We start from the raw sequence: 14801 nt of genomic DNA on the forward strand, positions 1-14801 counted from the left end.
GATGGTAAATCTTCAATAACTAGCACATATTTTTGACGTGAAGTTATCACATCAAGATATCAGATTAGCTTGGCATAGTCTTCCTTTGGTAAATAGGTTGCATTGTTTGTTTTTCTTTCACTGTGGTAGTTTTTAATATTCTCTGCAAACCACTCAAGTCAGACTAATGAAGTTGCCTTTTTCCCTTTCATTGATAGATATTACAACAAAGGTTAATATAAGGATAATCTCACGAGTTCACAAAAACAGTTAGTTCAAATCATAGAAATTCTTCATCTTTCATATTTTGTTGTTCCTTATTTTCAGTTTTATTTGAAGGGAGGTTGCTTTTTGGTTGGTTGGTTGGGTTTTTAAAATTACAATACATATAATGAAAAAGTCAGCAAAGAAGCTAGTCCAATACTGGAGAAAAACACTGAAAATTTATTTTCTTAGTCTTCAGTTTGCACTAAGTTATAGAATAAAGACCTTTTGATTAGAAGAACAAATTGTGTCACTGACTTTTCTGTAAAGAAAAACATACAAAATCCAGATTTTTTTATTGAGACTCAGCAAATATCACTGCCTGAAAATCCACAGGAGTATCAGAGTACTACTACAGTGTAGGCATTAGTCAACTGCTTTAATAATTTGACTTTCTAAGATTCAATTCACTTGCAAGTTGCAGTGGGTACATGTTCTGCCTCTAAAGCTGAAGTGGTCTTAGCAGATCGTAAAAAAGAAGAGGCATTTTTCTCCATAATTGAAAACTCCTTAAGTAGACTCATGGATTTAATTTAAAGGATCTGGCAAAATGAACATTCAATGGAGAAATCTTCAGCTGAAAACAATCTATTTGTGAATGCTATAAGCAATAAAAAGAAAAAATTAAACCTGAGATTTGCTGAGAAATTTTCAAAGTAGCACTCCAAGCACCCTTGATCTGTGCATGCTTACTACTATGCCGCATACCATGTGTGTGAGTATCACGTAAGACGTACCATGGGCCAGTCATCTGAGCTTCTGACTGTGGGTGCTGCTTTCTAGTAAAGCCGCAGGCAGAAATACTGTTACAATTATGTCGGCGCTTAACCGCATTTCGGTTCTTTTATATTTGTCCTTTGTTGTCTTTCCAGAGCTGCGCATCTGTTAGGACAGCTTCAGTATTTGGGCTAAGTTTCAGTATTCCTTCCAATTTTGCATAAATCATGAGACGTGGCTGCCTGGTATCTAAATTAACTTTTTGTGTTAAGCAGCCTTCACCACTTCAGTCAAACATAGGCCCTTTCTTATGTCTGCCACCTACATATCTGTAAATGATTTATTTTCTCAGTTCATGGATTCTTCTGATTTTCCCTAAAATTTCCTTAATGTACATCTGTGTGCCTTTTACCTTCCTGGCAGCACCTACTTTCTGAGGCTATCAACTACAGTCCTTGCACTTTCTTAATGTTCCTTCTTAATTTCATAGTCTTATATTATTTATAAAAATTGACAAACAGAAATACCAAGCTACACACACATTTAGGTATTTGCATTGATTTCCAGTGTAACTACATTATCTATCATCACCATTTTCTTCATGCTTTCCTACTCATGGTCAGTTCTATTTGGTTCTCTGTCCCCTACCTCTTCAGTGAGTGCTCAGATTTCTGCAGAAATTTATTCAATAGCCTTGTGAATTTTCAACAGTAAACTCTTTAAGGTATGAACTATTCGCTTCTCTCACATTTGTCTTTGTTTGTTTTTGTAGAGTGCTAGGCATGCACTCTAGTTTGAAATACTAAGTATGAGGGCCAGTGCCATTAACTCCTCAAACCCTAAAGTCACATGCCAGTTCGATTTTCAGGGTGTATATTCTGCATATGTTTCCCACAGTCCAAGGAACAGTTTGGATGCAGGGATTGGATTAATGCCTCTCTCTATTTAAACATAGTGAGGTATCCAATATCTGAAGGAATATGGTATATTACCTTAAGCTTCTTGAGAGATGCCAAACAAGAACTATGTTTTGAACTTTTGTCATCTTCATTCCTCTGGAGACATGGTGTCCAGGCTTATATTTCCCACACACCCAAAACTCCCACTGGCTCCTGGTGTTGCTGCATAGACTTGATGAGAGTCTATAGAGAAAAGCTGTTCTTGGAAAACTGTCTTGGGAGCTCATTTTCTCATCAGCAGAATCACACAGGTTCTACTGAATGTTTACAGTAACACCTTTTAGTGAATATTCAATACTTTACCACACATAAACACTTCATGATACTGATACCATATTATCACCTGGTAATTTAAAAATACGTCACAACAGCAGAATATATACAGTAACATCTGTTATACATATCATTAATCCATGAAGACAGCCTTTATGATTAAACTAGTTTTCAGTACCTTAAACGTTAATTTCTTTCAGTAAATCAAACTTTATTTCTTATGCTAAGCTATACTTATCTGGGGGGAAAAAAAAAAAAAAAAAAAAAAAAGAAAGAGGACTAAGCATTACTGCAAGAGAAAATAAAGATTAACCACCTAAATATATAGAGAGCACAGATTACTTATGAGCTGTGTACAGAGGAGATCCCTCTTCTGGCAGACTGGTGGATGTGGTCTACCTTGACTTCAGTAAGGCATTTGACACAGTCTCCCACAGCATCCTTACAGCTAAACTAAGGGAGTGTGGTCTGGATGATCAGGTAGTGAGGTGGACTGTGAACTGGCTGAAGGAAAGAGTCCAGAGAGTCGTGGTCAGTGGGGCAGAGTCCAGCTGGAGGCCTGTATCTACTGGAGTGCCTCAGGGGTCAGTACTGGGGCTTATATTATTCAGTATATTCATCAATGATTTGGATGAGGGAATAGAGTGTACTATCAGCAAGTTTGCTGATGACACCAAGCTGGGAGGAGTGGCTGACATGCCAGAAGGCTGTGCTGCCATCCAGAGGGACCTGGACAGGCTGGAGAGTTGGGGGGGCAGGAAATTTAATGAAATTTAACAAGGGAAAGTGTAGAGTCTTGCATCTGGGCAGGAACAACCCCAGGTTCCAGTATAAGTTGGGGAATGACCTCTTAGAGAGCAGTGTAGGGGAAAGGGACCTTGGGGTCCTGGTGGACAACAGGATGACCATGAGCCAGCACTGTGCCCTTGTGGCCAGGAAGGCCAATGGCATCCTGGGGTGTATTAGAAGGGGGGTGGTTAGTAGATCAAGAGAGGTTCTCCTTCCCCTCTACTCTGCCCTGGTGAGACTACATCTGGAATATTGTGTCCAGTTCTGGGCCCCTCAGTTCAAGAAGGACAGGGAACTGCTGGAGAGGGTCCAGCGCAAGGAAATGAAGATGATCAAGGGAGTGGAGCATCTCCCTTATGAGGAAAGGCTGAGGGAGCTGGGTCTCTTTAGCTTGGAGAAGAGGAGACTGAGGGGTGACCTTATTAATGTTTACAAATATATAAAGGGTGAGTGTCACGAGGATGGAGCCAGGCTCTTCTCGGTGACAACCAACGGTAGGACAAGGGGTAATGGGTTCAAACTGGAACACAGGAGATTCCACTTAAATTTGAGAAGAAACTCAGCGAGGGTAACAGAACACTGGAACAGGCTGCTCAGGGGGGTTGTGGAGTCTCCTACCCTGGAGACATTCAAAACCCGCCTGGATGCCTTCCTGTGTAACATCATCTAGGTGTTCCTGCTCTGGCAGGGGGATTGGATTAGATGATCTTTCAAGGTCCCTTCCAATCCCTAACATTCTGTGTTTCTGTGATTCTCATTTTGGAAGTGTACTCCATAAAAACGGCGAGACCCCATCTTGAAATACTGACATTTATTCAGACCTCCCTGCCCTGATAGCACTTTATGTGCTGGTGGTTTGGAAGCTGCTGCCCTCCCCCTGTGAGCTAATGTGAGAGCTGGTACTCATTTGAGAACAGGTCTCAGAAGAAGCTGTTGAAGACTCTGGCCTGCTGCGACCTTCCCAGTCAAACCCAGCTCTATGGAGGCACTGGGATCTCCTGATCCCGTCAGTTACAGACTGAGACACCCTTCCCTGCATTACATCCCTGGATCCTTCCACTGCCATAGTTTTCTTCTGTTCTGACCTACTTCGCACAAACATTCATTCACTCAACACTGACAAAACTACAAATCAAATTTTCCTTGCTTTCCTTGCCCCGTCTCATCAGTGCCTCCCTCACTTGCATATGATCTCTTTCTCTTTTTTATTGTTATGCTTTTTCATTTATAAATAGATGTCTTTTTTGTATCTGACCTTTAGTTTGCAAAGCCTTCTCCACCCTATGGCTCAGCAGAGGCCATTTCAGTCTTTCTGGTTTTGCAGTTCTCCCAAGAATGCAATTTCCTTGGGAAAAGGAAAAAGAAAAAAAAAATAATAAAAAGGAGGAAAGAAAATCTTCCCCTTCATATTCTAGTTTCTTCTTCTAATTTTAGTTTCCCTTAGCAAACACTACCCTGTAATTAAAACATTGGCAGATGAGAATATTATAGAGCTTTCCAGTTCAAGCAAGCATTATTGTTAAACATCATAATTTTGTGTCTGACAGTCTAGTAAACTGACAGACTGAAAACATGTAGGATCATCCAGATTAAGGTTTGCAGGAACCACTTTACCCTGCATTGTTCAGATAGACTCCATTTCCACAGGTAGTATTTGCAACAGGACCAAAACCAATGAAGAGCTGATACAGGCCAACATACCAGGACCAATGATGACATCTGCCAGCAGATGATTTAACTTCCTTTCTCACAGGGATGCTATACACTCTTTTGGAAACCCCTGATTCACGTATGTGCTGAATGTCAAGTAACAGGACCATTGCAGAACCAAGCTGCCAGAAGTATTTCCCTCCCATGACCTAAGAATACATCTTCCACAGACCTGCCTGTTTTCCTAATCTGGGAACAAGGATTCAAGCTGTGCCATGCTCAATAAAACAAATGCCAGTGTATACAGGCATAGCCATACATGCATTTTTGACAGCAGCTCCACTTGCATGAGACCACTCATTCCTACTCTCATCCACCTTCCATTTCATGAGCCACTCCTTCCATGCCCAACCTCATTTCTATCCCAACCCTAAATGCAGTTGCACCAAGAAAACTGAGGCAGCTGTGAGCAGCATTACAGAGGCAGGAACAAATGCCTGTGGAAGGGCAGCACCTCTTAAACAGGCTATATGTCAGATCAGATAGTTTCAAAAAGGAACTAATCCATGGCATAGAAACAATCAGAACTTTTTACAGTTGAGGCCCACTTGTGACAGAACTGAAAAGGGATTTGCCTTTTCTACATCAGCAAAATGCAACGGTGCAAATTCTAGCTAGTTTTCTATCCACCTTTTTTAAAGGTTTTAGCCTGACAACTGAAACCATACAGCAGATACTTCTGTCAAGTAGAATGAGGTAGGCAAGCTCAGGGATATGAATAAACTTCAAAGACCAAGGAGGGCATTAATAGTTTTATTAGTCCCTAGAAAACCTGCAAGGATGTGTCAAGGAACACCCACAGCATGGCACATGCTGTTTACTTACTTCTCATCTACCTTACAATGCAAAATCTTGTCTAGTTTTAGCTGTTTCATCTTTCACGTTTTAAGTTTTCTCTTGTAATCAATACGTGTCAGAATCTTTCACAAGGCACATAAGGCCTTGAGGAAGGTGGAGGGAAAATTCATTCATGTATCTTCATGCACCATGGCCTGGAGATAGGAACGTAGGGTGTAAATTGCATGTCAGAAGACAACATTACAAACTCATCCAATGTGTTCAGAAAGCAGGGTGAATCCACTAACTGATACGTTGCTACTTGACATGAATTTGCTGCTGCTTGTGAGTATAGCTATATTTCCAGTGAAGGTATGCAAGGTCATCTTGCACAGAAAACAGACATTACAAATGCATGAATGATTGCTCTTTGAACTACATCTGTCTCCACAGAAAGCTAAGTTAATATTGGCCAAACTAAAATAAAATATTCCAGAGACTACAATTACTGTGCAGGAGAGTTACAGAACTACCCAAGCAGTTAATTAACAGTGCAAGCAATGGCGCACAAAATGTTAGTGGTGGAGAACAGCTTATGCATCCAGTCAGAGACATGCATTTCACTGTTCTCCGTTATTTCAAGAGAAGACATTTATAGCACTAGTAAGATGCACGTGGGTCTCCATTTTTTGCCCCGAACAGTCTTCCCTATCTCATCTAGTTGGTCTTTGCCTTACTTTAATGTTGTCTAAATTAAATTCAGAAGTGTATATTATGTCCAGCTGCAAAGCATTTCAGATGTTTCAGCTCATTACGTGATGGTAATTTTTTTAGGCTTCTTAAAGCTAGAAGAATTTCCTAGAGAGAACAACAGAAGCACCACTGCCCAAAGCAATTAAGACAAGACTGGAAAAAATCTGCTGTCAAAGGCAACACAACCTTAGCAGTGGGGAGGAGACATAAGAGATCTTTCTGTAACAAATTTCTGTGCTTTATCAGAAGGAGATTTCCTCTGGTTTTGCTACAATCTCTTTAAGTTCATGATCCTTTGTTCCTGTGTCTGAAGTAAATTCAGAGATCATTATGCATCCCTTCATACACAATTCTGTGCTTTACAGCACCTTTTCACAATACTAGTTTTTAAAGCCTTTTAAAGCAGACTCAACTGAATCCACTAGATGACATCTCATAAGCACAATCAGCAGAAACAGAAAAAGAAGTAACAGAACTTAACTTCTGAAGTGCAATCCCACTCCATGTAAACATCATCTCAATTTCAGCAGGATTCTGTTTTATTAAAAGAATCTCATTTTAATGTACAATTTATCCTCCTTGCAGCAAAAAGTGCAGAAAAATGTGTTAGTACCTGTTTTACATCCCTTCCTCTAACAACAAACCATTAGACAGCCCACCAGACTGGAAGAATGCCTTGGCTGTGGTTGACTGAATACCTGCTGTCTCTGCAGTTAGATTCCTCTTTGAAATGTGTTTTATTGGGTTTTTTTTGCTTGGGTTTTTGTTGGTGGTGGTGGTTGTTTATTTGGTTTTTCTCTCTTTAATAACAGTTTATTCATGAGTTTTGCACACCCTGCACAGGTCCACTGTCTCTTGTCCTTTTGCTTGTCTGTATTATTCTGCACTTCCTTCATGGCAATGTCTGGAAAAAGATTGAAAAAAGAGCCCAGTCAGCCCTTACCTGCAAAGTTCATTATCTAATTTGGACCGTTTCTGGGAGGAGAAGTGCTGCATGCCTGGAGCACAAGAGGCCATACTTGAAGTAGAGAGGGAAGCCGTGGCCTTCCCAGGGCTAACCAGGATTCTCAGATATAGGGCAGACCTCTGAAACAAGGTGGCCCAGGAACTAGTCCCTGCAGGACTAGGCAGGGGCCAAACATCCCACAGGCCTCTCAGCAGGGCAGCCAGTGTCATTCTGGATGAGTCCCTTCCCTGGACAAAGCAGTAGTCACAAAACAGATCATTAAAATGGATCAAATAGGGACCTAGCATCTGGATCCACTTTGCAGGACTGATTTTGTCTTTTCCTCAAGGTCTCACCACCTCTTAGCAGATCTCTTCCTGCACAGAAAGTCAGTCCTTGCCCTCATGGAGGGAAATACCTCATGGTGTATGTCTCAGTAAATATACTGAAGAAGAACCCCAAACTTCTAGCTCACAGGCTGTTGGATACCTGACCTAAATACATGCACAGCTCAGGCGTCACTCAGCAAGCACCCCAACTGCATGCTCATCTCCTCTGGGCACAAGCCAATTCAAGAGAAAAATTAATTCCAAAATTATTCACAACAAAGTGTTTCATTCATTCTAAGCAAAAAGCTTTCACAACTTTTATTCTCACAGGGAGAAAGAGAAAAGATATTTCAGCTTTCTACCCTGGTTCAGGACAGAAACCAGCACTGAAACATTTTGTCAGAAATTAAAGGTTTGTATTTTAGGGTGTTTTTTGAGAGGAGGAGGGGCTTGGTTTGTTTTTGGTTTTCTTTTTGTTGTTGTTGTTATTGGGTTTTGGGGACATTTTTTAGGGTTTGGGGTTTTCTTTTTGTTTGTTTGTCTTTCTCAGATTGATTTCTCTAGTTGCAGGTGAGAAGACAGCAGAAGACAGATGTGATGGAAGCTGGAGAAGAACTGAAAGGACTGTGTTAGCACTGTGTATTTGGCCTGAACTGTGGAAACTGCCATGAGCTCTTGCAGACTGCAACACTGTAGCTGTGTACCGTGCATGCATTCACACAAGCAGAAGAAACCTCTTGCTTGATTTTTCTTTTTTTCCTATCAGCATCAGAAGTGTGAGTTTTGCCCCTTGCTGGAGCCCTGAACTCGTGTTCTAGTGAGCGTTCTGGAGTATGGTTCAGAAAAAGTTCTTTTTTGTCACTGGCCCCATTACCTAATGTTTTGCAGCCCTGCCCAATGAAGATTTATTCATTTCATATGTTCCTGGTTGTGACCTTATGTTCGGCCGCAGTTGGACAGCTTTACGCTCCAAGGCTCTCGCCTCTGTGTTCCAAAACGGGGAATGGCTGGGCTTAGGAAGACCAGCCTGCAGAGCCTCACTGGACAGTAAATCAGGCCTTGAAGGCCCAGCCTTTTTAAGTCAAGCGATCAGCCTCATCTGTTTTGTTATTGCACTAGTACTGCCCTGAGGAAAATCACGAATGAGTCCAATATATTTCAAATATCTTTAGTTGAATAATGTTTTGCTTAGATTTGGTATGAATACTGCATTGCAGAACTCTTCTTTGAATACCCTTTCTCTGTGTGCTGTTTATGAAGAATGTCTCTTAGTCAACTTTGTACTGAAAATAGGAGCCTCCCATGAGGGTTTACATGACCAAACTGTGCTCAACTCTCCAGCCCCTCAGCCCAGACTTGTTTCACATGTGAGTTTTATGCAGGTAAATCTTATCCTTCCACAAACTACATGCATTTTTGTGGTTCAGAAAATGTGACTCAAAAGTTTGATTTCAGTGTACTACCCTCCTCCCCTGCCTGTTGATGGCCAGAAGTTCATGGAGATCACCCCCACACTTCTCTTAATCTAAATCATCTTAATTCAGTCACTCGATCCAGCTGAACCCCACTACATTTCCCTCCTGGTAAAACCCCACGGCAATTCTTGTGCTGAAAACAGTGGTGCTACTGTCTCTTCTCAATGAAACTCTCTGAATGATACAGGAGGGGTCAGTGCACCCCATCAGACAGCTATACAAATTTGTCATGCTGGCACATCTTAGAAAAAGTAGTGTTTTGCTGTCATGAAAACAGTTCAGAGCTATGCACCTTCTAATAGTGACTTGACAATGATCAGAAGATCTTTTATATTAATTACAACTAGCTTCTGCCCACTGTGCTGAAACTGAAGCTCGAACTATGCCAGATTAATGGCCCTTTTCTACTTATGAGGTTCTTAATGGCTAATTTGTCACCATCCATCAAGCTTTGTTCATGCATTTACTCAGCAAAATGAGCAGGGTTTTATCCAGGGAAGGTGAGATATTTAGTTAATAAAAAATAATGAAGGATATTTCTGAGACACTCTGATGAACTCAGTACTTGAACCTTTCAACTTGCATTTACCCAGGAGATCATTTGATGAGATCTTCCAATTTTCTTTAATCATTTCAGTCGGTGTGTTTTTTTCCATATATTTCACTATCTGTAATAAGAACTGAGACACTAAGCACATAAGGAAAATAAGCTGTCAGTATTACAGCCGTGGTTTGGATGGAGGAGGCACTAATAAAAAAGTTATTTTATCTGTCCTGAATTCACGTTGGACTTTTCAAGGGACCTATCTTTTGTTCTTGGCTTCAACAGCAGAAAGTTGTGGTTGATGTGCTCCTGGTATCTGAGAAGTACTTTTAATTGATTTGAGAAGGAACACATGTGAAACTGGAATCATTGTGTGTTTCTTCAAGAAGCAAAAGTTCACCATAATATAAAGCCTTTCCTGCAGCTTTTCTCTGTGAGAGAGAAATCAGCCGTGTTTGACCTAAAAACCTCAGACCTAATTTTGAATAACTAGAGAAAAACTGTTTTTAACAGGATTGTATTTCACTATTTCAGACAAATGCGAATTCCTTTCCCTTTGCGTGGATTTCTTTAAACAGGGAAATCCAATTCCCTTCGGATTCTTCCCCTCTGAGTGAGGATAAGACTGAGTCATACTCCATTTGTTTGCCTTTGATGACGAATATTACTCTCAACATCGAAACAATGTCAGCAATGACAACAAAGCATATGGACCTTGGTTCAGTCATACTTACATCCTTCCAAAATATTACATAGAAAATGTGCATATTCTTAATTTTGAACACCTGAATAACTCGACTGGCTTAAGCTAGGGTACTTCTAACATTAAAATTTGCTGGATTAAGACTATTGTAATTTTTAAAGTTGCACCCCATTTTTGATAGTAATTTGGTATTGGTACAGCTGTGACATTCCTGGCAGTAAACAGGCTTAACAGTTTGTTAGTTTAGACATACTCTTCTAGGAGCACCATGATATACATGATTTAGCACAACCATTTATGTTGCAGGTGCCACCTACAATCCAGGTGGACAGGCCACACTTCATGTTTCCCCTGCAGAAAGCACTTCTAAACTGTCAGATTTGCCTTTGAAAACTGCTAATGCCATTTGCACACCTGTGAGTGCAAAATGCAAGCTGTATGATGGAAGCTGTTTGAAAACATAGCCTGCTCTGCAGCAAGCAACAGATCTAGTCTGGAATTTTTATGCCTTTCTTTGGTGATTCAAGTATGGTTCAGTCTGAAGTGGTGATAAAAGCAGAATACTGGAACTTCAGCTGCCCAAATTAAAGGTAAATAATTATGTAGCAGAGTACAAAAAGACACACACAGAAAATACGAATATTAATGTACTGAAGTTTCAGTTGTCAGAGTCTTTTCTCCTTGCCATCTTTTGCTCTGCTCAGCAATGAAATAGGCATTCTGTTGAGCCAGGCTCATCTTGCAACAGAAAGGATGAAATAGTTTCCTTGGTTAGACAGCTCACCCTTGAGGTATGCTCAAAGAATATCCTTTTTTAGCATATCCATACTGCAGCTTCCAATTAGGGAGGCAATATAAGCAGCAAGAAGCAGCAGGGGAGAGAATAAGACGTTTTTTGTCTCCAGACAGAAAAATCCATGCTGACAAAAACATTAGGATTCAGTAACTCAAAAAGTTTCTTTGCTTTTATTGCACATTCATGTAAGAGAATTCACACGCATGTGCATGACTGACTGCTTTTCTGGAGGCTGTTGGAATTGCAGCTCTTAGAAATCAAGCTATTCAGAGAGCTGGAAATGTTTGTCTGATCCTCTGCAGTAACATTTTTATAGAGAAAAGCTCTTTTCCCAAGATTTTTTTCAACTGCAAATGCAACAAAGGTTCTTCTCCATCTCAGAGTGGTTTTCCACTAAATTCGATTTGGACAAAATAACTAAGCAAAGTCTGCTGTTATTTCTACCTCTCGCTGAGTGTTGATCTTTTGTAGGCATTCCTAATGCAATACAAGAAGAGGAAAAATAATTTCATTTTTAAATAAGGAAAAACACAAATACACTACGCAAGATTATTTCCAAGTCACTGTTCATTATCAAAGGCTGAGAAGGTCTGACAATGATAAGGCAACACCAAGCAAAGAACAACTTGGGTTAGATGTCTAGATATCCAGGAAAGCTCTTATTCAGCTGGGATTCTAAATAACACCTTTGAGCACTTCTTGGGGAAAAACACCAGTAACACTCCTGTCCACATAGTTCATAATTTTTTTTGAGAATACAAAACAGACTTGATTATTTACAGTCTTCACAGTATACCAGACTGTGTTCATGCTTGCAATAGATTGATAAGTTTTACTAGTATGCTTCTTGTTTACTTGGAAGTAGAGAGGCTAAACAATGTCTAGCTCAAACCAGCATGAAAGTTGAAGAAGGTTTGTGTTAAGTTCAAGCTCTTCATGCCACCTTTGCCGTTTCTGAGTTTTTCTTTAACTTTTGGCTTTGTAGCCTCAGAGTAACTTCAGTCAAAATATTTGAGCGTTGTCAGGTTTCAGGTCAAAAGCGTGTCAAAAGTAGAGTTTTACATTATTTCCACCCAACAGTAAATCCCTCCCTGCATCTGATTTCAACCTAAGCTCACTTGAAAAGTTTTAGGTTTTGTGGTGGATGTTTCTCACAGCTCTAAGTTGAAGAAAGCAGGAATGCTGTAGTCTTCTCAGTGGGTTTCATTCAAATTCCAGCTAATTTGATAGGCGTCTTCATGACTATGAGGAGAAATGTTTCAAGGCAAAGATTTTGCTGGTGTGTATAGTCAGATTCTCATATAGTGTGCACAGGACAGTGCCAAACAGAACAATAAAACAAGATAACAATGGTCTTTTTTTTTTTTTTTCCACTTACTAGTTTCAAGTAGCAAATTTTGAGGGCAAAGTTCCTGGGAAACATCCTATGAAACACATTTCTTCTTTTAGACTCATTACTATAATAAACAACATTTTAAAGTCAAAGCAATAAACATTTTCTGCAGACTGTTTTAAATGAGCAACTTTTCATCCTCACAGACAGTCAATTCCAAAACAATGACACCCCCAGGTAGATGTTGCTTGCCTCTGAGTGTGTATTGTGGCACAGTTTGGAAAGACAGCATCACTCAGCTTGCCCCACCAGGGCATCATTACACTTTTCTAATACCCCAAGCACCCAAACTGTCTATTGAGCAGCCAGCTGAGGGACACAGGCATGGATATTTCTGGAGTATCCTGCTTAAAATCACAAGGGTATAATCCTCAAAGATGTTTAGACACCTAAGAGTTTCAACACAGCATTTCAGTTGCTGCCTACCTTTAAGCAAGTCCAAAGCCCCTACATGCCACAGGGGTATTGATTGACAGATGGTTGAATATGAGCCAGCAGTGTGCCCAGATGGCCAAAAAGGCCAGCAGCATCTTGACTTGTATCAGGAACAGTGTGGCCAGCAGGACTAGGGGAGTGATAATGCCGCTGTAATTGGTGCTGGTGAGGCCACACTTTGAATACTGTGTTCAGTTTTGGACTCCTCGTCGTAAGAAGGACATCGAGGTACTGTGAGAGTGCAGAGGAGGCCAACAAAGTTGGTGAGGGGCCTGGAGCACAAGTCTGATCAGGAGCAGCTGAGGGAACCAGAGCTGTTTAGCCTGGAGAAAAGGAGGCTGAGGGAAGACCACATTGCTCACTACAACTGCCTGAAAGGAGGTCATAGCATGGAGATGTTGGTCTCTTCTCCCAAGCAACAAGTAATAAGATGAGAGAAAATGGCCTCAAGTTGAACCAGGGGAGGTTTAGATTGGATATTAGGAAAAAATTTTTCACGGAAAGGGTTGTCAGGCATTGGAACAGGCTGCCCAGGGTAGTGGTTGAGTCACCATCTCTGGAGGTGTTTAAAAGGCATTTAGATGAGGTTCTTATGGGCATGGTTTAGTGCTAGAGTTAGGTTATGGCTGTTTGGACTCGATGATCCTGAGGGTCTCTTCCAACTGAAATGGTTCTATGATTCTATATAGCAAGTTCTCTGACTTCCTACCTGTATGCTTAATCACTGGAGGCAAAGATTCTCCTTCAAGGAAGAGAACATTCAAGGTTTCCCATCACTTGCAGTACAGGAAGAATGATAGACCTGATGGTAATTTATGGTCAGGCACACCGTCTGTTAAGCTGCATTCAAAGGACAATTTCCTGATCCTTATAGGCTTAACAAACAATAGAGCCTGTTATACCAGTTGAAAATGAGGCCCTGTGGATCAGTTCTACAAAACCACAAACATACCACCAAATAGAAAGGATTACTAACCTCTGTTCAAACAGGGCTCTCCTGGCAGGTTGTGTTACGCAACTTTTCCAAAAGTCTGTTAGATATTGGCAAATGCTGCGAAATATAATCCAAGTCCTTTTTCTCTGTTTCTCATGCTTTTTCTTCTTTCTTTAATAGTCAGTTTGGTGTCCTGGATAGAAAAAAAAAATAAATGTTCCATGAAGAAATCACTTTGAAGCTGAATTTTTCACTGCCAAAGTACTTGGGACACTCATTTTTTCCAGTCTTTCTCTAACTCTTGTTATCACTACTGCTGACTCATCTCCTGATGCCGAAGGGAAAACAGTTTTATGGGAACATGAAGAGGTCACAACTGAATTCTTTTGGCTGTTATAAATGGCTCTGCAAATCACATTCTGCACTGCTATGAAACAGATTTCCATAATTTCTGGATCAAAGTTAGTGCTCGAGGGCAGAAGGGTGCCCAGAGTGGTGGAGAAGTGTGTAGCCTTACCCCCTCAGGCAGTAGGAGCACCTCTCACCCAGCTGCAGGCAACATCGCTCACCTGAACAATGCTGAAGCAGTACTCCATGGCAATCCCATTTGGCCTTCCCCGCTGTAGGTTCTTAAGAGGTGCAGTAAATCAGGACCAACACTTCAAGATGCTCCTGGAGAACACAAAAGTTCTGTTGTTGTTGGGTTTTGTTTTCCCTACCTCCAAAACTTGTGCAGAGATTTTTTTTATATAGAAACAAATAAACCATTGGATTATTTCTCCATTCTTTCATAAAATCCCGTGTGTTCTCCACACATATATCCACACAAATATATTTGAAAGCAAGATAAATAATTGCAATAAATCACTATTTCAGTAAACTTCACCTGCGCTTGCTGTCTACAAATCTTTCACAGAGAAGAAATAAACAGTTTTAGCAGAAAATATTTGTAAAGTCTTATAACAAAAAATGCTTGAATATTATGCTGTTTGTGAACAGTTCACTGTATGTATTTATAATGATGC

At 40.5% G+C, this 14801-nt stretch overlaps 1 long non-coding RNA gene across 1 annotated transcript; it reads right to left on the minus strand.

Moving 5' to 3' along the window:
* Positions 1 to 5576: 5576 nt before the first annotated feature.
* LOC110362116 (uncharacterized) lies at positions 5577 to 14801 on the minus strand. Its single transcript, XR_002419177.2, has 3 exons — positions 14346 to 14801; positions 13819 to 13969; positions 5577 to 7125 (listed from the first exon to the last, which is right to left on the minus strand). It is a non-coding gene; the product is annotated as an uncharacterized LOC110362116 (long non-coding RNA).

This window comes from Columba livia, chromosome 3 (genome assembly GCF_036013475.1).
Source record: "Columba livia isolate bColLiv1 breed racing homer chromosome 3, bColLiv1.pat.W.v2, whole genome shotgun sequence".
NCBI lineage: Eukaryota > Metazoa > Chordata > Aves > Columbiformes > Columbidae > Columba > Columba livia.